General features: G+C 40.7%; 2 protein-coding genes across 7 annotated transcripts in view; one reads left to right on the forward strand and one right to left on the reverse strand.

Annotated features, from left to right (window-relative positions):
• CMSS1 (cms1 ribosomal small subunit homolog) overlaps positions 1-23,001 on the forward strand; it is a 366,636-nt gene that overhangs the window by 146,103 nt on the left and 197,532 nt on the right. The window lies entirely within an intron of this gene.
• FILIP1L (filamin A interacting protein 1 like) overlaps positions 1-23,001 on the reverse strand; it is a 285,964-nt gene that overhangs the window by 132,158 nt on the left and 130,805 nt on the right. Inside the window, exon 1 of one of the 5 annotated variants that reach the window (XM_021667020.2) lies at positions 6,645-6,684. The exons of the other annotated variants lie outside the window; for them this stretch is intronic. The gene's annotated coding sequence lies outside the window, so the exon portion shown is untranslated. Of the gene's footprint in view, positions 1-6,644; positions 6,685-23,001 lie in introns of those variants that run through there. 5 annotated transcript variants of the gene reach the window in all.

Raw genomic sequence — 23,001 nt, forward strand, 5'->3', positions numbered from 1 at the left:
CCCAAAGTCCTGGGATCAGAGGTGTAAGCCACCGTGTCCGCCTGTTTGTTTTTGAGATGGAGTCTTGCTCTGTCACCTCAGCTGGAGTGCAGTGGCATGATCTTGGCTTACTGCAACCTCCACCTCCCAGGTTCAAGTGATTCTTGTGTCTCAGCCTCCCTAGTAGATAGGATTACAGGCGCCCGTTACCACACTTGGCTAATTTTTATATTTTTAGTAGAGATGGGGTTTCACTATGTTTGCCAGGCTAGTCTTGAACTCCTGACCTCAGGTTATCCACCTGCCTCAGCCTTCCAAAGTGCTGGGATTACAGGCATGAGCCACTATTCCTGGCCACCTCCATGTAAGCTTTGGATAGTAAGCATTGCCTCTAAAATCTTGCCCATCAAATACCTCCTTCCCTTTTGTAGCTGTAGTTTCTTTCTCACCGTAGGTTCTTTTTCCATAACTTTATAACATGCCCACTGGTCTCACTAAGAAAATCTCCACTTGCCTTGCTCCCTGCTTTGCCAATTTCTCTTCCATCTTCACATTGCCTGAATCCATTGTACTCATCTCCTAGCTTCCCACCCCCAACTTATAGTCCAGCTTCTGCCCTCGCCAATGGCTTCCTAAGTTCCAAATCCAGGAACCTCTTCTTAAAGAGGTCTTCCTATTCTGTCCAGGCCGCTAGCTGGATTTAATAATGCTATCTTTTTCCCAGGCTAGAAATCTTGGTGCTATTTTCTACCTCCTCTTAACTACACTGTAAGAATAAAAATACTTGTGTTTATGTTTGTACATTTATATTCAGTATACAACAGAAAATATTGTATAAAGCAGAGGAGTGATGAAACATTCATCAGGGTGATCTGATTTGGCAGTGAAAGAGGCAAGCTGGTGAAAAAGCATGGAAAGCTGTAAAAGCAGTGACTGAACCACATGCATTGTATGCGTAGAAGCTAACCGCATGCATTGTATGCATAGCAGCTGACCACATGCATTGTATGCATAGCAGCTGACCGCATGCATTGTATGCATAGCAGCTGACCGCATGCATTGTATGCATAGAAGCTGACCGCATGCATTGTATACATAGCAGCTGACCGCATGCATTGTATGCATAGAAACTGACCGCATGCATTGTATACATAGCAGCTGACCGCATGCATTATATGCATAGAAGCTGACCGCATGCATTGTATGCATAGCAGCTGACCGCATGCATTGTATGCATAGCAGCTCTTCTTAAGAGTTCTGATTTCCACATATTCTAAGCACTAACAGAAAGTATTTAGTTGAAGGCCAACCCAACCAAGACTTGAAGCCAGAATGTTCTGTTTTTTCACGAATTGTCGTGATATTTTTGAAATGCTAACACAAAATGTATGTATCTACGTATATACATATGTACGTATGTATATAGAGAGAGAGACATGAAAGATCCTCATTAGGTTTCTGTGTGGTAATATCATCAGACATCTTTTAAGAAACAAAACAATTCTCTTAATCCCTTCTTTAATACCATAAAAAATTGGAATTTTCACCCTCTGGGGCCTCCTCAGCCCTCAGACTGGAAATTAAGCTAATGCGCAGTCAGTTACTTAGCACTCCCACTTTTCTTTTTTTTTTTGGGTGTGTGTGTGTGTGTGTGTGTGTGTGTGTGTTTGGAATTTGTTTAATGAAAACATAGGTCCCATTCAGTGATATAAAATAGCATATCACAAAGTTTTTTCCCACATAGCTTGTTTTTAGTTCTTAGGCCTGGATATTCATATGTTCTTAATATAGGCTTAGTAATAACTGAAATGTCATTTTTTAGATTCATCAAAACCTGTGTTGTGAACTTGTTTAATGAAAACACAGGTTCCATTCAGTGGTACAAAACAACACATCACAAAGCATTTTCCAAGACAGCCTCTTTTTAGTTATTAGGGCTGGATATTTATATATCTCTATAAAGGCTCAATGGGCTTGGAAATGTCACTTCTTTTTTTTTTCAAATTAATTTTATTTTATTTTAAGTTCCAGGGTACATATGTGGGACGTGCAGGTTTGTTACATAGGTAAACCTGTGCCATGGTGGTTTGCTGCAACTATCAACCCGTCACCTAGATATTAAGCCCTGCATGCATTATTATTTATTATCATTATTTGAAAGGAAGATGGAGGTTGAGTTTGAATTTAAGAGAACAGTAACAGAAGGGGAAATAACCAGCTACCCAGGGTCTATTTTTAACTACCCCAGCTTGGGCAGAGCCATGAAGAGAGAGATCTAGGGCCGGTTAACGTCAGCCATAGAGAAGCTGCTGTAGTGGGCAGTGTGTGGCTGAGCCCAGCAGCAAAGTGCTTACATAGCACTCAGGCCCACCTTTCAAGGACTTGCAGAGAAAGGAGACATTTGAGAGCCAGCAAGAGCTGTAACATGTATGTGCCACAGAAGGGAAGAATTCCAGGGGGAATTGGTCACATGGGTCTATGGTTAGTAGAATCAGACAACTCAGACAACATTTCAGAATATACTTCCAGTGAAGCTTGGTTTGAATCTTGGTATTCTTGCTGGAGAAGAAGAGAGCTGGCGGCAGAGCGGGCAGTGTGAGGCACAGAGGCATGAGCCCGCAGGGTGTGTTCAGGGAACTGCAGTGTAGAACGTGTGGCTGGAGCTTGAGGTTGTGGGGAGCCTCATGCTGTAGTGGAGGAGGCAGAGAATGGACTGGAGGAGACGTCAAAATGAACTGGAGGTAGCTGTATTCATTTAGCATCTTAAAAAATTTTGCCTTTGTGCTTAGGCAGTGGCAAGCTATTAGTCGTTTCTAAGCAAGTTTTCTTATCTGTAAAATGGGAATAATGAGCTTGGTATCACTGGATGCTTGTGTGTAAAAACACAGCAAATTGTCATCCCTTGATAACTATTTTTTCCTTTGCTTTTTAATCTGATAAATTATTGAAATGTTATAAATGTAACAGAATTTGAAAACACATCAGGATATGACAGTAATTTTTTAGAACTTTCATTATATAGATGTTCAAGGAGTTTCCATTTTCCTCAAACTTTGTTTTATTTATTTATTTACTTACTTATTTTATTTTTTTGAGACAGAGTCTCACTCTATTGCCCAAATTAGAGTGTAGTGGCATGATCTAGGCTCACTGCAACCTCCACCTCTCAGGTTACAAGCAATTCTCATGCCTCAGCCTCCTGAGTAGCTGGGATTATAGACGTGCACCACCACACCCAGCTAATTTTTGTATTTTTAGCAAAGTTGGGGTTTCACCATACTGGCAACTCCTGTCCTCTTGTGATCTGCCTGGCTCAGCGTCCCAAAGTGCTGAAATTACAAGCATAAGCCACCGGGCCTGGCCATTTTCCTCAAGCTGTAAATATTTTATTTTCCATATAAATGTTAAAAAAAAGAGGAATTAAGTTATTTAATTCATGTGTAGTTCTAATTCATTACATGGGTTGTATCAATTTTCTGGACTTTTCTAAACCTTATTTTTCAATGTGTATAATTTCTTTTGCAGTCTGATACATTGAATTTAGTAAGCTGTAAACCAAAATGCTATAGCCTTTTAGAGATGGAACAAAATTAGTTGTAATAAAGAAGCTTATTTTCTAACAGACTCCAATAAATAGGGCAATAGTGAGTCTCCACTGAATTATCAAATTAGCTCCCAGAGGACATGGGCTAATTGTACAGAAACAATTAAAGGAAAGGATTGTACTAATGTCATTTTTTCAGACTTACCCAACAGTAAGATTATGAGCATGGTTCTTTGCTGAGCCCCCCAGTCCACTCAGTATAGTAGGACCAAAACTCAGACCACTCCCAGGAGATGCATTCAGAATAGCACTGACAGCTAACATCTGTCACTTGCAGAAAAAAAGGTGTGGGTTAGGCCTAGCTATTCCTTTCACCTCTCTTCCTTTCCTGTCTCCCTCCTTCATTTATAAATTGCCTAAAGTGTGTATAGCATCATGCCTCTCAATCTTATAATGACTGGCTACATCCCAACCTGGGTTAAGTTTAACATTGAAAAATCAGTAGTAGCTCACAACCTGCCAAGTACCAGAGAGAAGTAGATCTTTTCTCCCCAAACTGACAAAGCAATGGCGGTTTCCTTGTGTTTTTCTAGTTAGAGTAGCCAGCTTTACACACCTGGTTTTAGTTCCTCTCAGCAACACTGTGAAGAAGGTTTTAGGATCCCCATTTTACAGATGAGGAAAACGAGGGCTCGGAAAAGTTAAGTGGCAGAACCTGGATGTCAGGCTAAAGATTGTTAACTCCCAGCCCAGCCCCCTTTCCACAGCCGCTTCTCAGCTGCTCAGTTAGGCAGCCCAGGTGTTTGCCCCTTTCCCCACGGGGAGAAAGCAAAGATTGTGAACCCTAGGAGAAGCAACATTTCGAATAAGAATATAAAAGATGACAGCGTGGAGTGAAATAATCTCCCTCCTCACCTGCTGTAAGTCTTGCCCAAATCATTTCTCAGCCCCGTCTTCTACCCCTCCCTCCTGCCGGCTTTTTGCCTGCTTCCTAATCCTTCGGTTGACATCTCAAGGTAGTGGAGAGGTAGGGGAGTCCCGAGTCCTGGTACTGGGATTGAGGGGAGGAACACTTTTCACGTTCAGGGCTGTTGTTCTTGCTGCCATTTGGATGAAGAAGGATTTTCTGTTACTCATTCTGTGTTTACTTACTGTCTGAATTGAATACTGTCAATTTATGTGCCCTTGACTCTAAACCACTGGTTATGTATTTTTGTGTTGTTAATATTTTTAATTGGTGTTTCTAAAGTAGATGGACTCTGTGTGTTTGGCAGACCAACAAAGTGAAATGTAGAAAGAGTCTATTTTTAAAAGTAACCATATAAGGTGAAAAGCCCCTTTTTGTGTGGGGGTGTGTGTGTGTGCAGATCGCAGGTTTTATCAGGAACATATTCGTTAATATTTATTGTCACAGTTTACAGTGTGCCCCTTGAGTCCCTCTGGATTATGCACAGCCCAAATGACGTAACTTTGGAAAATGCAATAAATCTAAAGTTGGAAACCACTTCTAATGGGAAGTTTCTTGAAAGTTGTAAAGTTAAATTGCCTCTTCCAGAATGAAGGAGGTGGTGTGGAGAATGCCTGAGGGGATCCGGACTTGCCTCTTGGGGGTGTTATCCCCTGCCTTAGAACTTGGAACTCTAGGTTTGTGGGTTGGATTATTTTGTTTTGTTTTGTTTGAAATCCTCTGAGTATTTTTTTAACCCCAATACTCCATGGGGTGGCAAGCTTATATATATATACCTTCAAATGTAACCTTTGATCATCTCTTTTATGTAACTAGAATGACTCTTATGCTATATATGCATACCCAGGAGCCCAGAAATAGAATTTAATTCATAAGAATATTAACTTTGCAAAGAAACAGGCATTACCTAGTTCATTTTGCCAGCCCACGTGTGAACCCATCCAGTCACATGCAGCTGAATACCGGTCAAAGTATCCTATGTTTTCCATTTTAGGACATTCTTTCTTGTATTATTTCGGGAAAGGGGAAAGGCTCCTGGGAACCTATACCGTTGGCCCTGGTGCCTCTTTATGAAGCTACATAGAATATTCTAAGTGATTTAGTCTAAAACAAACTTTTTAAAGAATATTCTTCTCCTTTCAAGATATGTATAGATGTTTAAAGATAATGACAGTGATCTTGCCTTGCCCCCTTTCTAGATGTCAAATATCTTTAGGTCTGCCAACCTGTTTTCTTGTGTCCATAGTTCATTTGTCCGTTTGTAGAATACAAACCATGTATCTATTAGATACAGCTAGAAACTAGGGAAGCACTGAGGACAAAGTAGGCTGTGATTCCCACCCTTCGGGAACTTCTGATCTATTAACAGCACAGTGGCAGAGGCTATGAGAGGTGCCTCAAATTTAACCTTGGTGATTGGGGGTTAGCAATGTCAAGGAAATTCTTCTGGTGGACACACCATACAAGCGAAGTCCTGAAGAGTACTGTGAGTTACCTGAGGAAGTGAGATGAATGAGAAGAGAAGGGGATTCCAGGAAGAAGGACTGGCTTGCTAGAAAGGCTGAAGGTGAGGGGGCGCATGGTGAGTTCAGGGAAGTGAGGGTGGTTCATTGTGGTTGAGGCACTAAGTGGAAGGTGAGGAGTGGGGAAAATAGATGCAGAAATGCTAGGGCAGAAACCAGGGCTAACAGTGGGGAGATAAGGTCACATGTGACGGGAGAGTGGAAGGTGAAGGGCAGTCCTCTTCAGGAAGGATATTTATTGTTCTCTTGAGTACATAATAACTATGGGCAACATAAAGGGTTCTGCTTGAGGTCATTAGGTTTGGAAATATTTTGTATATTATCTTTTGTGGTTAGAGAAAGAATGTATTCAGTCATTAGTGTTAGACACATATAGCTCATTCAGTAGCATGACCATTTCTCCAGCAACAATATGTTTATAGAAAGAAGAGGAAGTGATAATATTGTTTCATCATTCTTATAACTGTGAGAAAGTTTGGTGACTTCTATGTACAGGATTATAATTAATAACAACAGCAACAAACACATATAGCCCTATAGGCCTGGCCCTGTTACAGTAAGAAATATAATGTCCACATTAACTCTGTGAGGTAGGTATTATCCCCAGATACAGTTAGTTTAAATAACTTACCACAAGTTAGACAGCTAAGTGGCAGAGTTAGGATTTGACTGCAGCCCCTAAAAGCAAACAGGGAAAGATTGAAGTCATAGATGAAGTACTCTGAGGATGCCTTAAGACATGGCTCTAGCCTGCTGTTTATGGTCACAACTACATACTCACTGGACTGTTCATGACCGAGATGAATAAAGCAAACATTCATCCATGTTTCACATGTTACCCACAGGCATTGCTACACGAAAGAGATTGTTCCTTGATGGCTTTTAGGAGCTAGCCTGGGTTTTACTTGCAGCCTTAATTCCTCTCCCTGCCTCCTGCCGCTGTCAAACAGGGTTTATCCTGCCTACAGAGGGTAAAATAATGAGGATAACAGTGCACCAGAGAAAGTCTGACATGCCCTTACTCCTAGAGAAACCTCTCCTGACCAAGCTACTTAATGCTGGCAACCATGAAGGTATGGTTGCCCCAGCACATTGTGTGGTTCTCCACTAGTGGTGATTTTGCCCTAGCGTTGACTGATCCCATGTGTTGCATATATGCAGGTAAGTGCTTCTTGGGAGCAGAAGGAATTAACATAAATAAGAGAAAGTTTGAAGTGACGATCCATGGAGCCTGTGCTGTATAAGAAAAGAAGTAAAAATAACAGTGGGCTGATATATAAGGATATAGCACAGAAGTAAAGGGATGAGGGTCTCTGTGAGTCTAAAAAGAAGTGAAGTAGGAGCAAGGGCTTGAAAGTTCTAGGAGGATAGCAAAGAATGTTGAGTGAGCAGGATATTTACATTTTGTGTCAGAGAAGACTTTTAGCACTCCTCCTTGCCTTGGTGGTGTTCCCTGAATATGCATCCATTTGTTAATGACTTAATTAAGATGTGTCGTATTGAAAATGTTCAGTAGGTCAGGCTGGAGCTCCTAGGTACAACCAAGGTGAAGCTGATTTCACATGACTTTATAATCTTCAAGCCCATGTTTGAATATTTGAACGTAATGATTGTTACCTGATTAAACAAAAAAAGAGGTCGTAGACTACTTCTGCGGTGCAAATTTACCCTTATAGATTTATATGCTCAGTGGGAAGTACATTGAGTTATTATAAGCAGTGATAATTCTCTCCCCAAATCCATTATAATTTGGTTAGATTTTATTTTTACCTATCAATATTTATCTTAATTAATGATCTTACCTTTAGCTAGCTTACAAGTTCCATGAGAGTAGGGACAGGGTCTCTGTCTAGTGTCTCCCATGTCACCTCGCACAGTACAAGGCATATGGTACTCAGAGACTTAGTAGTTACTTTTTTCTTTTTCTTTTTTTTTTTTTTTTTTGAGACAGAGTTTCCCTCTTGTTGCCCAGGCTGGAGTGCAGTGGTGCAGTCTGGGCTCACTGCAGCTTCTGCCTCTCGGGTTCAAGCAATTATCTTGCCTCAGCCTCCTGAGTAGCTGGGATTACAGGCATCCGCCTCCATGCCTGGCTAATGTTTTGCATTTTCAGTAGAGACGGAGTTTTGCCATGTTGGCCAGGCTGGTCTCAAACTCCTGGCCTCAAGTGATCACCCACCTTGGCCTCCCAAAGTGCTGGGATTACAGGCATGAGCCACCACGCCCAGCCAATTTAGGGGTTTCTAAGTACCATGTGCCTTGTGCCATAACATCACTAAGTACCATAACATCACTGACTAGGTAATGTTTAGGGTGGGACCTTAAACAGGATCAAGACCAAACCATTTACAGTGAGGCAGTCAAAGTCCTGACAGGTCAGTGATCTGCTCAGGGCCCAGAGCTAGGTCACAAGAAAGCCTGTGCCGGAACTTCAGTCTCACTCTGCTTTTTGCACCGTGTCACTCTGACATTGAATCATGTTCTTGTAGTGATCTTCTCTGTGTGTGTCTAGGGCCAAAAGGAAATGTGTTTCCTAAGCTAGAGCTTCCCAACCCATTTCTCAATATAGCTCACAGAGAAATTGGGGATATTTGTCTAGAACAGAATGGTAAACTAAGGAGGCTTTGGAGGGCAACTGAAGAAAGAGGTCCCCTAGGACACTATTGCCCAGAAACCACCAGGCTACCCAAGGGGGATCCTACCTTCACACACCTCATCTACCATGCTCCCTGTAACTGCTGGAAAACTCTTTCTTAAGTTAATGTTAGATCACCTGAACATCAGTCCCATAGTGTACAGATACAGTAGTTTCTCAGGCTTTAAGACTCTGTGTATAAAAATTGTTCTTCAAACCAAAAAGAAACATGATCCTTTTCATTATATTTCTTGAAGTACCTGATATATTTAGATACTGCTGTTTCTGTAAATAAATTATGATATCTTATACATTTTTAAAAGATTTACAAATGTTATTTTCTAGCAATTACCTTGAAGATTACAGTGGTCCAGGAAAATGTTTTCTGAAGCAATGTTAATCCTACTAGCCAAACATATCACTTGGTCCCCACTGTGAGATGAGGGATATGTGCTTAAATTGTGAAACAAATATATGAGTCAGGTATTTTTCCTTTGAGTCTAAGTGGTTCATGACTTTCTTTCCTGTGTTTTCGGATATGTGGAAGTTTTATCATTTTTTATGAAGAATGAAAGGTTGGCCTGCGTTTTCACTGGTGCAGGCTGTCACATTTCTCTCTGCTGCCTAGTCAGGTGCTATGGCACGTGCTGTTTCCGGCATAGGGTATTCTGTGGGTGTAGCGTCATGTTCTCGCAAGGTCGTGACTGATTTTCCAGACCTTTGGAATCGAGATAAATATGAAATTTGGAGCTGTCTCTGATTTCCTTCCAGATACTTTTCTTCATTTGTGTTTTTGTAGGGTAAACATACCTGATAGCAACAATTTAAACATACCCTTAGAATGACCCTGTATGGACAGTGCACCTGAATGTGTGTTCCAAGGTGGGAAATCCAGGAATGGCCAGCCTGGAGATTCATTCCTTACTATGATAAGTATCTGAGCCCCCTGCTCTTCCTGTGGAACATGGGCTATTGGGGATTGAGGCCCTGAGTTTTAGGTTAAATGAAGGTTGCCAGATGGAGGTCGTTAAAGGGAGGGTGTTAAGTGAAAATGCTCTATAAATTGCATGCTGTTTGCAAGCGGTTGAGATTTTCCTGCCCAGCCCGCCGCCACTGGGCCATTTCTATACATAAGGCAGTTCTCAGATCCAGCCTGCTACAATTCTCCACTCTCTCCGCGTATATAAGCCCCTAGTAAACCCCATGTCTCCTTTGCTGCCTCTGGGTCTCTTCTTTGGCCTCTTGAACCTAGTGCCTTCCCTGCTGAGGTTAATAGGGGGTCAGCACAACAGTGTTTTAACAGAGGGATATCTCTCATAATATCTCTCAGGAAAGGTAAGTAAAATGGTCACTACTTGTAGGTGAATAATTCCTTAGATAAATTGTTTCTTAACTTGGGACGAGTTTGGAAAGAGACCTAAGCAGACTGCAGAAGCTGGGCTTGGGAGCGTGTAATGGCTGGAAGTTGAAATGGTCAACTCCAGGCAGATCTCCTGGGGTGAAGCAGCCTCCGCCACCAGAAGCCTTTCCGTTTTGTTTCTTTCATAGCTCCATTGCTCAGCCTAAAGCCTGAACCCTTCCAGAAAATAGACAGACAGATTTCTGGGGCTACATGCAGTTTTAAAGCTTAGAACTAGATATAATTCAGTCTAGCAGATTTCTGCTTCTCCAGAAATGATTCTTTTTGCACAGAGCCCTGTCAAAATAGTCGGAGACTTAGACTGAGTTCACTCATCACTAACAATTAACTTTATAAACATTTAACAAGTAGGGCAACTATTATTGCTGTTACTCAGAACCCTTCACTCTGTATCTACAGTCTTTTAAGATGCCACATTTCTATGACATTTTCAACCTTCAAACTCTAGCAGATTTTAAAACTAGGTGAATGAGAATAGAATCATTCTAATAAATGTAGTGTGTCAGATTTGAAACATCATTTGGTGAGCAGGATCTCTGTGAAGTTATATGGGCCATGTGTACAAGACATAACTAAAGAGAATTAATTCAATGGAGTACCCCATACTTGAATGACACGGCGATTTACTTGAACTGAACTAACTCAAGCTGGCAGAACTCTGAGCAGCCTTGATTGTAAACCTTGGATGGAAATAGATGGAGTATGCCTGACTGAACTTCTGTACTGTCCCACATGCTACACAGGTGGGGGACTGGATGGCTGTTAGGTGATCATTGCATTCTCTTTTGGATCTCTATTGAGAAGAAATGATAAGAGAGGGAAAGGGGGATGGGGCAAGAACAGTCTGAAAAAGAAAGCAAAAAGTTCTCCGCCTCTCTTCACACTCTAAGAAAAACTTTCTGAAAAGCTTGGGTTAGGTCTGGCAATGGATATAAGCACAGGATTCTTGGAGTGTGTTCTTGGCTCTTAGCCCCACCTCTGACTTTAAGCAAATCAGCTGACTCCTCCGCCTGTAAAATAGTAATCCCTCTAACATTAATACTTACCTCATAAGGTTATCTAGAGGATAATGTTGGTAATGTCTTGTGTTTACATCATTCCTTTCACAGAGAACTCAAAGCACTTTACGTACATTGGGAGTGGAGCTTCTTGTGAGGAGTGAATAGAAGTGTTCACTTTTTGGAAATGAACTTAGGCCGTAAGAGCCTGAATTCAGTGCATTACAGGAAGAAATAAGGTACATAGTGATCCAGTGGGTCAAATGAAATTTTTACTCCACTAAGAGTCCCATCCTGCCTCTTTGTTTTGTGAATTGAGGAAGTATGGTGAGTCCATACACCTAGATGGAGGATGCCACATATGCAATTACAGTGGTCTCTCACGACACATGCAGACACTGAAGAACAGTCTGGACATTTTTTGATAACATTCTTTGGGCCTTGGTGTAGCTGAAAGACACCTGGGAAATCTTAGCTCAGAACTACAAAACCACACTAAAGGATCCCAGGAATAGAAATGTAGATATGATGGAGTGTTTTAACTGTTTGTTTCAGCTCAGTTCAACCAATATTTCTTGAGTGCCTTTTACGTACATGATTTTGAGGGATGTGGAAAATGAAAGAGATACAGCATGCTCAAGAAAGTTATTCTGGTATTAGCAAGGGGAAGGAGTAGGATTTACAAGTAGGTAAGTGCAGCGGGAGGATGCAGGAGACTCAGAAAAGCACCAAGTACTTCAGCCCACCTACTTGGGCAATCTCAAACATGTATCACTCATGTACCAAGCAGTATGCGGTCACTGGAGAGATATAATCTCTGCCTTAGAGATCACTGGGGAAAACATGTGCAAATAAATAGTTTTAGCACATTCTAGTAAAGGCAGTGGTCAAGGGCACGGAGACTTACATGGCAGTTTAGGGAAGGTACCTTGGAGGATGAGACTTCTCCTAAAGTCTTATGAATTGAAAAGAACATGGGAAGGGAATTCCAGGCTGTAGCATGTTCATAGACCCCAAGTGTTTAGCCTTCTTTGAACAAAAAATGGCAAACTATTGACAGTTTTGGTCTTATCATATCCTGAATTGAAATTAGGGGTAGGAATGAGAAACAAGAATTAAGATAAAGGGCCTGTCTTGCTGTCTTGTTTACTGTTGAATGGTAGTATGAAGCAGGTCCTGAATAAATATTTTTTTTGGGGGGGCGGAAATAAGACTGAATAATATGTTGAGTTTAAGTCCTTGCAGGCAGGCTATACAGGCAAATAAACAGGGAAGGGAATGGGAGATATCTGGGCTGGAAATACAGATTTGGGAGTCACCCCGTATCAGTTGTGTTTAGAATCAAGAGCAAATGAAATTGCACAAGGAGAATGTATAGAATGAACAAATTACCAAGGGTGAAGCCTTGAGTAATGCAGACATTTAAGAAGCAAACAAAAGAAGAGGAACCCCGTGAGGGAGACTGGAAAGGAAAAAACAGAGAAATGAGAAAAAATGAGAGGAGAGAATTGATACATGTTCCTCAGGTATGGCATTATGGAGTTCACTGGTGTCTCATCAGAGAACTTTCAGTGCAGTAGCCAGGGCAGAATTGAGGTTGTGTCTTGTTTTAAATTAAATGGGTAGAATAGGAAAGTTGAAAAGAGTTAGCACAGACCTCTCTTTCAAGACACTTGGCCTAGAAGAGAAGGAACGATATGGTTTCTGGGGTGCAGCCCAGGTTCAAGAAGCAAAAAGAAAAAAATTCATTTGATGAAAGATTTAAATGGGTTTCCGGGCTTAGAAGAAAGAGTAAATAGGCACCGAGAAGTTCGTTTTAGGAAGTAAAGGGGATAATTAATGGAGCTCGGTCCTGGGAGCGCTGAAAGAAAAAGGGGGTCATGTGTGGAGGGCAGGATCTTGACCTGTAGTAAGAATACCTTGGCCGGGCGCGGTGGCTCAAGCCTGTAATCCCAGCACTTTGGGAGGCCGAGGCGGGTGGATCACGAGGTCGAGAGATCGAGACCATCCTGGTCAACATTGTGAAACCCCGTCTCTACTAATACAAAAAAAAAAATTAGCTGGGCACGGTGGCGCGTGCCTGTAATCCGAGCTACTCAGGAGGCTGAGGCAGGAGAATTGCCTGAACCCAGGAGGCGGAGGTTGCGGTGAGCCGAGATCGTGCCATTGCACTCCAGCCTGGGTAACAAGAGCGAGACTCCGTCTCAAAAAAAAAAAAAAAAAAAAAAAAAAAAAAAAAAAAGAATACCTCATCCTCTAACTGAAAGAAAGTGCACAGGACAGGTCCAGGCGTATCTTAGAAGGGGAGGGAAACAATATTTGGATAATGTATGTAAAATTGTCTCATTGAAGTAGAAAATGATGTCATCGACAGAGAAGGATGTGGGCTTGTTTGGGGTCTTGACCAATATGACAGTTTGGAAACATTGCTTAGTAAAATAAGAGCAAGCTAAGCAAGAATGAGTAGGAGGTTGAGCCGAGTTGATGGCCTATTTGATATTGAGGACTGCAGATTTATATTGTTGCATCAGTCTGAAAGCTGACTATTCCCCCCCGCCCCCCCTGCTGAGTTCAACAGCTTGGTCACAGAAATATAGGAGTCTATGTTTCAATTGTTTCTAAAGATATTGGTGAAAGAGTGGTTTCAGTAATGAGCCATGCTATCCCAGCTGGGTGAAGCAGTGAAGCCAGGAAAGGGGTCAGGAGCTATGGTTTTCCAGAGATTGGAGAGCAGAGGTAGTGAGAGCAAAGGCATGGGAGGCCTGGAGGGATCGTTGATTGTGGTCATCTTCAGATGATGGATAGGAGACAGCCCCACTAGATAATCAGTTGCAGGGTATGACCTTGGAAATCCATGACCATGGAGATGAAGAAGGTAAGGAATTGATAGATTATTGCATGGGTTGTCTAGATGGATACTGAAGTCACTCAGGATGGTGGGGACAAAGGATGTGTTAAAGATTGTTGCCAAGTGCCCTAATCATGAATAAGTGTTGTGGAGGGACCAGCGTATTAGTAAGGGGCCATCAATGAGAAAAGATAATTGGATAATATGAAATTCAACAAATGAGGCTGTTATATCAGAGGCATTAGGGAGTAATGGTTTAGAAGCATTACAAGAAGGAATAGTCACTCTTTTTGAGTCGCATGCTGTCGGTTAGACATTGTCTTAAAATTTGGTTGAGCCATATGAACTTGTTGATATTTGAGTATTTTGACGTATAAAAATAGTAATTTCATATGGTTCAACCTCATACTTTGGTGCACACAAATGAATGATTTGTGTACACTAAATCATTCATTCTCACAACTACTTTCTGAAATGGGTTATCATTTTGCAGCCGAGAAAATGGAGCCACAGAAATAATAAGTAATTTGCCTAAAGTCATCTGATAAGTTTTGGAGCTCAGCGTCAGATCCGATCACTCCCTGAGTAGGGAATGCCCACCCTACCCTCACTGTCCTTCAGGCCTTATGGTATGTGAGGTAGATGAGACCAAACTCACCTTTAGTATGTAATAAACTGAAATAAATGCTGTAAAGGAAATGAATGTGGTTCACTAGTTAGTTCTGAAGTCTCATTCTCACATACTGTGTGCTTCCCCCGCATCTGTGTTATCTTTCACTTTCAAACTTCTTCTACCTCATTACAGAACACTTTCTCTACATTTTTTCTAATTGGAACTTAGCATATCTCTGCTTTCCTTTAGCTTACTAGTAGACAAGTAGGAAAATCGTTCTAGACATTGCATTACAGGGTCACAAGAGTTTTAAAAGAGCGAGGAAATCAATTCATTCGGTAACTGACACGACATTTTGTACATAGGCTATGAACCGGGCTGGTGAGAGAGGTAGAGTGCGCGAGAGAGTGCTAGGATACACCTCAAAAGACTTTTCACCATTTTAAAGACCTTTAACATCACTGTCTGCTACAGCCAGCCACTGAAAGATTTTAAGAAGCAAATTGCCATGAGGATATCATAGATAAATGTTGGCGCAGATGCAATTAAAGGGAAAAAGACTGGAGGTGAGAAGATGGGTTAGGAAACTGTTGCAGTCATTCGTGTGAAGGACTAGGGCTTGGCAGTGCTCCTGCCTGTGTGATTGAAGAGGAGGGGCTATATTTACAAAATATTTGACAGCAAGGATTGGCATGTTTTGGTGTCTCTTAAGAGAATATGGGATGCTGGAACCCATAAGTGACATCATCGCACAAGGAAGGAAGTCTGTTTAAAAGGACAGATGAGGAGTCCTTTTTTCTACATGTTGAATATGAGATGTCTGTAGAATCCAGGTAGAAATACAGATATGGGACTCAGGAAGGAGGTCTCACAGGAGATGCAGATGAAAATATGTTAGTATCGCTTAACCTCTCTGAGCCTCACTTCCAAAATTCCCACTTCCCCTATCAGCTTCTGTCTTGTAGCCACTCCCTGGTCTAAGTTGGTACCAGAGTGTAGGGACAGAGACCTGGATGAACTGCGGCTTTAAACGTGCTTTCTTCAGGGCTTCATGCTGTGGAATCACAGGAGTGTGTATGGTATGGTCTAGGATACCCACTGACCCTCAAACTGCTGAAAGGACTCCTCTCCCTGCAACACCATTCCCATAACAGAGAACAGAATCAGTTCCTAGCAGGAATGAGTGAATGAATGATCACACTGGGGCCTCTGGATATAGGTCATTCTAAAAAGCACCTATATACGCCTTTGATGGGCCTTGTACAGGAAAAGTTATGTTAATCTGTTTGCTGACCTAGATATATGTAGTCTTGATGGGGAGTATGGGTGAGTCATATAATTAGCACACTGACATGGAGTATAGTCAGCAAGTGGGTAAGATGGTCAAGTATCTGTAATATAGTCTGACTAAGCAGTAAGTGAATCAGTACAAATATTATTGAGGGGAACCTGGTTCTGACAGAAATAGGGTAGTGATATTGTAGACATATAAAAAATATAGGCCAATATGCAAAGTGTGGGGAAAGGTATAATTCAAACCAGTCTTTTTATGGGCTCAATAAATTTGATAAGGGAATAGGAAGACAGCCAGTCATCTCTTTCGCTTAGGTTGAAATAAACTTGACCCAATAGAGTACCCTAGTTTTGTTCATTTGCCGAATTGACTTAGATGCCGGGGATTTGCATGGGGAAAACTAATGCCATGGCAGGATTACACTGTAAATTCATTAAGAAGTCTGATGATATCATAAGCCGTGACAAGCCTCTGTCTTGGGGCAGCATCGGAAACCTTCCCGTGTGAGTAAGTGCCGCTAATCCATTTTCTCTCTCTCCATTAGTTATTATAATAACAACAGATTGGCGACACAGCCTCATTTTCTGCCTCTAGTGCTGTCTACTGCTGGGCACAGCTGCTCCCAGTCATTCTTTCCAGAGTAAATAACGGTTCATGTTTCCATGGGCTGTCGCGAGAGCTTTCTGTGCTTGTGAAATGAGCCCATGTCACCACCCTGTTGGGAAAGATTGAAGGTATGGGCAAAGCAAGGAACTTCATGAGAAAGCCAGAGCTTTACCCTCACCCTAAGATATATTTTTTGCTCTTGAAGACATTTAGATTAACTGGGTGTTAATGATGTGCACTTCCATGAGTGTGAGGCAAGAAAATTCCATCACTTGCATCTATCTGATGCAGGCCTTTTGCTTCGGAACTTTTTCTTTCATGTTGGATGTAAATAATGAACTCCTTTGTTGTGAGAGGGTTTGTTACAAGGAAGTAAACACTTCCGCAAAGAGCATCTTTTGATCTTCACGCCTTTGGCAATCAAAGCTGAGAGCAGAAATAGGCCAGAGAATTTGGGACAGAAACCACTAAAAGCTTCCCTTTTATCTATTCACAAAATTAGGTGTAGAACTGTAAGAGTAATGAGTGGAATGACAATTATTAAGAAAGATGAAGGGCAAAATGAGGCCACCTGAATAATAAAAGCTGAGGTTTCGATTTTATGATCTGCTTTAAAATTCAGTGAATTCTGTGAAAAACTAGGAGTATTATATAGAAACATCATAAACAAAATAAATAAAAGTGTTTTTTTCTCTCTGTCTCTCTTCCTGTGATCTCATTAGTGGGTGTTAAAAAACTTTACTCATTTGAGAATACATGTGATAAGAACACTGATTTTCTGTGTGTGTATGCAAAATTGCAAAACTGGTATGTTTTAATGCCTTAATTCTGTGACTCTTGTCTCATTATGATTGCTAATTCAATCTTATTCTAAATATTAAACCACATATTCATATAAAATAGAAACCTAAAATATGCAGTTATAAATACATATGAAAAGTCTTCTTTTTTCTCTCTTATTTTGAAAGTTTTAAGTTTTATTGCCAGGTTGTATTGGTAGAAATCTAATGTTGCTTTATTTCATGATACTTATTGACATCCTCCCTTCAGATCTTATAGAATTTATACTCACATCCTATAGGTAAGTAAATAGATTGAGGAAGAAAACCACCTGTAAGAGGAATAATAAATACACTTCAAACTTGATGAAAAATAAATGGATCTACACTCAAAAACCTATTTAAGCTCACTTTTCCCCCCAGTTTCAGTAGCTTTATAATGAAGGCAGAGATTGGGATGCAAATATCATGTTAGATGTTAAATACCTCTATTCCTAGGCCTGGTGTTTATTGTTGGTGGGGATGGAGGAATGGTTGCTTTAAGGTTTAGGTTTTCTTGATAGACAATATACAATTGACAAATAACTTTTGAAAGATCTTGTGTAGTTTTCTATTTTATTTTATCCCACTGTTTCCTGTAACCCACAGTTCCAAATAGCTGGCTGAATTGCTGTGTGATAAAAGGAAATCTGAGACTATGTACCAATTCCTTCCAAGTTTAAGAACCATAAGGTTCTCTGAATATTTTTCAGAGGCAGACTAGGGAACTATGTTTCTTTTTAATGGTCTTTTAATTTGAAAGTTAAACTAAATCCTTCTAATTGCTTGTAGATATTGGACAATGTGAGTATTTCCATTGGATAATATGAAGAGAACAATTTATCATTGAAGGACTTGTCATTTTTATCTTAGCCAAGTAGGTTGCCAGTATCTACAGTTCATGCTTTCAAGCACAGGTTGATTTATTATGGTTTGGACCTGCAGTTTTTAGAAGGGAATCACAAACAGGATTTTTCTTTGTAAATTTAGTACAGCTCATTTCTTACCTTACTGACTGTCACTATCAGGTCAAACAACTTAGCAGAAATAAAAAATCCTACTTGGAAGGAAAAAAACCTGTTTTATGACATGTAGTTAAAAGTCATTTACTTGTATTCAGCTACAGATAATAATTTAGTCCTCAGGAGACAAAATGAACTAATAATGAATGAAGTGAGCTTCAAGGAGATACTGAACATTTCCATATTCTCTTTCCCACCCCTTGGCACGGGCTCTTGTTTCTACCATACCTAGGTGGATTCACTCAACTCTGTAAACCTGGATGTGTTATTTGACCTTTTTAAATGTGCAAAATCAGAAAATAATACCATTTTCACAAGTTCATTAAGACACATTTATGACAAAAGAGCATCAGTCATTAATTACAATTAAGAAAATGGAGTGTCGGCTAATGTTTCTTCCAGGGACTATACTGAGCATCTTAGATTATCTAGACTAAGCCCTGCGAAGTTCCTTTCACCTAGCAGGCATTCAACTTTCACCTGCTTCTGTTCCTCCCCGCGCCAATCTACCGTATTCCTCAGGTGAAAGGAATTTCTCTTATTTGTTCACATATTACTTCATCCTTCATTCATGCATCCATTCAACAAATACATACTAAACTCCTTCTAGTTCCAGGAACCATTATAAGTGCTGTGGACATAGCAATGAACAGGAGAGACACAGTCCCAGTGGTCAAATGTTCTAGTGAAGGAGACTGACAAGAGACAGGCAAATGAATATATAATATGATACTTCAGGCCTGGTGCGGTGGCTCACGCCTGTAATCCCAACACTTTGGAAGGCCAAGGCGGGCAGATCACCTGAGGTCAGGTGTTCAAGACCAGCTTGACAAACATGGTGAAACCCCGTCTCTACTAAAAATATAAAAATTAGCCAGGCGTGGTGGCGGGCGCCTGATCAGGAGGCTGAGGCAGGAGAATTGCTTGAACCTGGGAGGCAGAAGTTGCAGTGAGCCACGATCGTGCCATTGCACTCCAGCCTGGGCGACAGAGCACAACTCCGTCTCAAAAAAAAAAAAAAAAAAAAAGAAAAAGATACTTCATGTGGAAATACATGCTATGACAAAAAGAAACTAGGGTAAACAGCAGAAAGTAACCACAGAACTGAGAGGCATAGAGGAAGAGAAGATTCTATTTTAGAGTGGTCTAGGAAAGGGACATCTCAGCAGAGTCCTGAGTATATACTCATATCAAGGTCATTCTAAAGGTGACATTCTTACTCAAATTGAGAAGTCATATATACAGTGAGTTGTAGAAGGAAAGTTTAGAAAAATCAACATCATCCATTATTGCATATTTTCTTTGGGCTAGCAAGGAATCAGTAATATAGTGTCTCTTTTTGTTATAGACACAGTCTCGCTCTATTGCCCAGTCTGCAGTGCACTGGCACCATCTTGGCTCACTACAACCTCTGCGTCCCAGGTTCAAGTGATTCTCCTGCCCCAGCCTCCCGAGGAGCTGGGACTACAGGCACGTGCCACCATGCCCAGCTAATTTTTGTATTCTTAGTGGAGATGAGGTTTCGCCATGTTTGCCAGGCTGGTCTCACACTTTTGACCTCAGGTGATCTGCCTGCCGTGGCTTCCCGAAGTGCTGGGAGTATAGGCGTGAAACCACCAGGCCTGGCCCAGTGTCTCTTTTAATAGATATAAAGCACTTAGAAGGCTGAACATAGTAAGACCTTATAGTGTAGCTGCTATTAGTCTGCTTGAGGAGAGTAAAAAGATACTGTGGCTGCATACTACACATTCCTGCTTATAACCAAATGATTATACAGAATTCATACATAAAGAATAAAATCGAATAGGGATGTCTATTTTTATTGGATGTTATAGGTAAGTTATTAAACTATGTCCAGAAGAAATTCATAGATATCATGAACTTAGAAACAGTAACCCCCCCGCAAGACAATTGCAGCCAAACTACTAGTAGGACCCATGGTGGAAACTCACGTTACTTCAGTAACTAGCAGTCTAATCCAGTGGTTTTTCTTACACCACTTTAACGATATCACTTTATTTTCTCGTGCTAAGCTTGCATGATTTGCAGCAAGAGGTTTGTCATAATTTTTATCTTTGTTCCTCTGCATATGCATTTTTTTAAACTGCCTACCTTCAAGATTTCTTCTTTAGTTTTAGTTTTCAGTAATTTGAGTATGATATGATTTTATTATTTTATTGTTACTTACCCTACTCAGAATTCTTTGGGTTTCTTGGACCTGTGGTTTGATGTCTTTGATTATCCCTTCAAATATATTTCTTCTGTTCTTTCCTCCTGCTCAGTTATTTTCTCTGGCTTCCTACATTGCCCCGGTCTTTCTAATGATCAGCTGATGCAGGTCCAAGAAGTGTCTGTGAGTGAGTTTGAACTCCCTGTGTGACTGCATCTTGCGGGAGTTCTATCCTCTTATTCTAGCCTGTGATCACCCTTTGGCAAATACTTAGATATATAGGGAATACTTTTTTTTTTTTTTTTGAGACGGAGTCTTGCTCTGTCACCAGGCTGGAGTGCAGTGGCGCAATCTCGGCTCACTGCAACCTCCGCCTCCTGGATTCAAGCAATTCTTCTGCCTCAGCCTCCCGAGTAGCTGGGACCACAGGCACGTGCCACCATGCCCAGCTAATTTTTTAGTATTTTTAGTAGATATGGGGTTTCACCGTGTTGGCCAGGATGGTCTCAGTCTCTTGACCTCATGATCCACCAGCCTCGGCCTCCCAAAGTGCTGGGATTACAGGTGTGAGCCACCGTGCCCGGCCTAGGGAATACTTCTTAACTACTAGTAGTACCTAGGGTCTGTATGTTAGGATTTACTGCTTTTTTTTGTCTTGGATAGAACAGCACAAACATTGTCATGGAGGGATAAAGTACCCTGGCATGCACTGTGCATAGTTCCCTTGTAAGAGGTGTAATGCTGGAGGAACAGTCAGGCAGCACAGCCTGGAAAGAAAGGTTATAGCACAGGGGAGCTGACGCTTCATCCCGGGAGCAATGGGGAAGTCAGAAGAGACTTAGACCAGGAAATAACATTAACAGCTTTCCACTTAGAAAGCTTAATCTAGTAGCTGAATGGAGGACAAATTAGGAGGACAGAGAGATCTGAAGCAGAGAAACAAAGTGAGGGTATTTCTGTGGTTCAGAAAGGTATGCTGGGGACCTATGGGCACTAGAAATGGAGTCAGAGTTGGAGAGAGTAGCTGTGAGAGATGCCAAGGAAGATAGCCAATATATCTAAATTACTTGTTTTCATGGGAATGTAAACAAGTCATTACCTCTAAAAAGAATAAAATTATTTAGTGTCTCTAGGAAATAAATTTCAACAACAAAAACATTAGTTGATTTTTTTCACATACAGACCCTAAAATGTTTAGTACAAACAGTATACTGTCTTAACCAAGGTTATTTAAATTCTAAATTTTATCAGAAAAATAAGAGAATGGAACCATTTGGATGGAGCAAGACACTGCTGAGATCAGGACTACTGGGTCAGTTCCTTCATGAACTAGTTAACTTGCTTTGTCTGATGGCCTGAACCTAGACAGTCATTTACAAGTATGGATTCAATAAGAGAAATCTCTTACCATTACTAGGAAGCCAGTTTAAAGCACATAATATGCATATATACATCATTAACCTAAAAGAAAAAATTACAGGAAAAATAGAAACAGGCCAGAATTTCCATGTGCAAATTATTATGCCAGATGGTCCTCCTTAAGATTAATATTCTGTTTTGAAGTTCCTCATAATTCCACCTAAAGCCATTCTTTACGTAAAACAAGAAATGAACATTTCAAAAGAAAACACTTTTAGAGCCCTACCTCTGGAAAGTATTATAAATAAAATTTTAATAGTAAAGCATTTAGAATTTATAGACTAAGAATAGTATATAAAAATAAAATGTCATCTTCAGTAATTCCCTCATGGAAACAAAATAAAACATTTCAAATCCAGCCATCTCCAAAAAACCATTTAAGTTTTAAAAAAAAGAATCCAGCAATCCCACTACTGGCTACATATCCAAGGGAACAGAAATTAACATGTCAAAGAGACATCTACACACCCAGGTTTATTGCAGCACAATTCACAATAGCCAAGATACGGAATCAACCTAAGTGTTCATCAGTAGATGAATGGATAAAGAAAATGTGGTATATGTACACAATGGAGTACTATTTAGTCATTAAAAAATGAAATCTTGTCATTTGAGGCCACATGGATGAGCCTAGAGGGCATATTGTTAGGTGAAACAAGCCAGGCACGGAAGAATGAACACCACATACTCTCATTCTTATGTGGAAGCTAAAAAAGTTGATCTCATAGAAGTAGGAAGTAAAGGCTGGGCACCAGCCTTCCTGAACTGACTTAGGAAGAGTCAGACCCTCCGTCCCTCTGGTGTCCTTGGGGTCCATGTCTGTCACGGCATCCAACACTTTACCATAGTTCCTTATTTGAATGTCCTGTTTCCGTAGCCACTCTTACTCTTTCCTAGCACTCACAATGATACATAATTGGTACTTAATGCAGATTTAATGCATGTATGAATCCCCATTTTACAAGTGGAAAATTGAGAGTTTCCATAATTTGTTCAACATTGTGCCTTCAGCACCATTTGAAAAAAATTAGTTGAAATGGTGTTTAAACCTGGTCTGCCTGATTCCAAATGGCATATTGTTTTCTCATCTTTACCCAAAAAAGGAAGAATTGTGTAAAGGTGTTACTCATACATGCACACGTATAAAT

The sequence above is a fragment of the Aotus nancymaae genome, unplaced genomic scaffold, assembly GCF_030222135.1.
Source record: "Aotus nancymaae isolate 86718 unplaced genomic scaffold, 86718_ANA_hifiasm-v0.15.2.pri h1tg000011l, whole genome shotgun sequence".
Lineage (NCBI taxonomy): Eukaryota > Metazoa > Chordata > Mammalia > Primates > Aotidae > Aotus > Aotus nancymaae.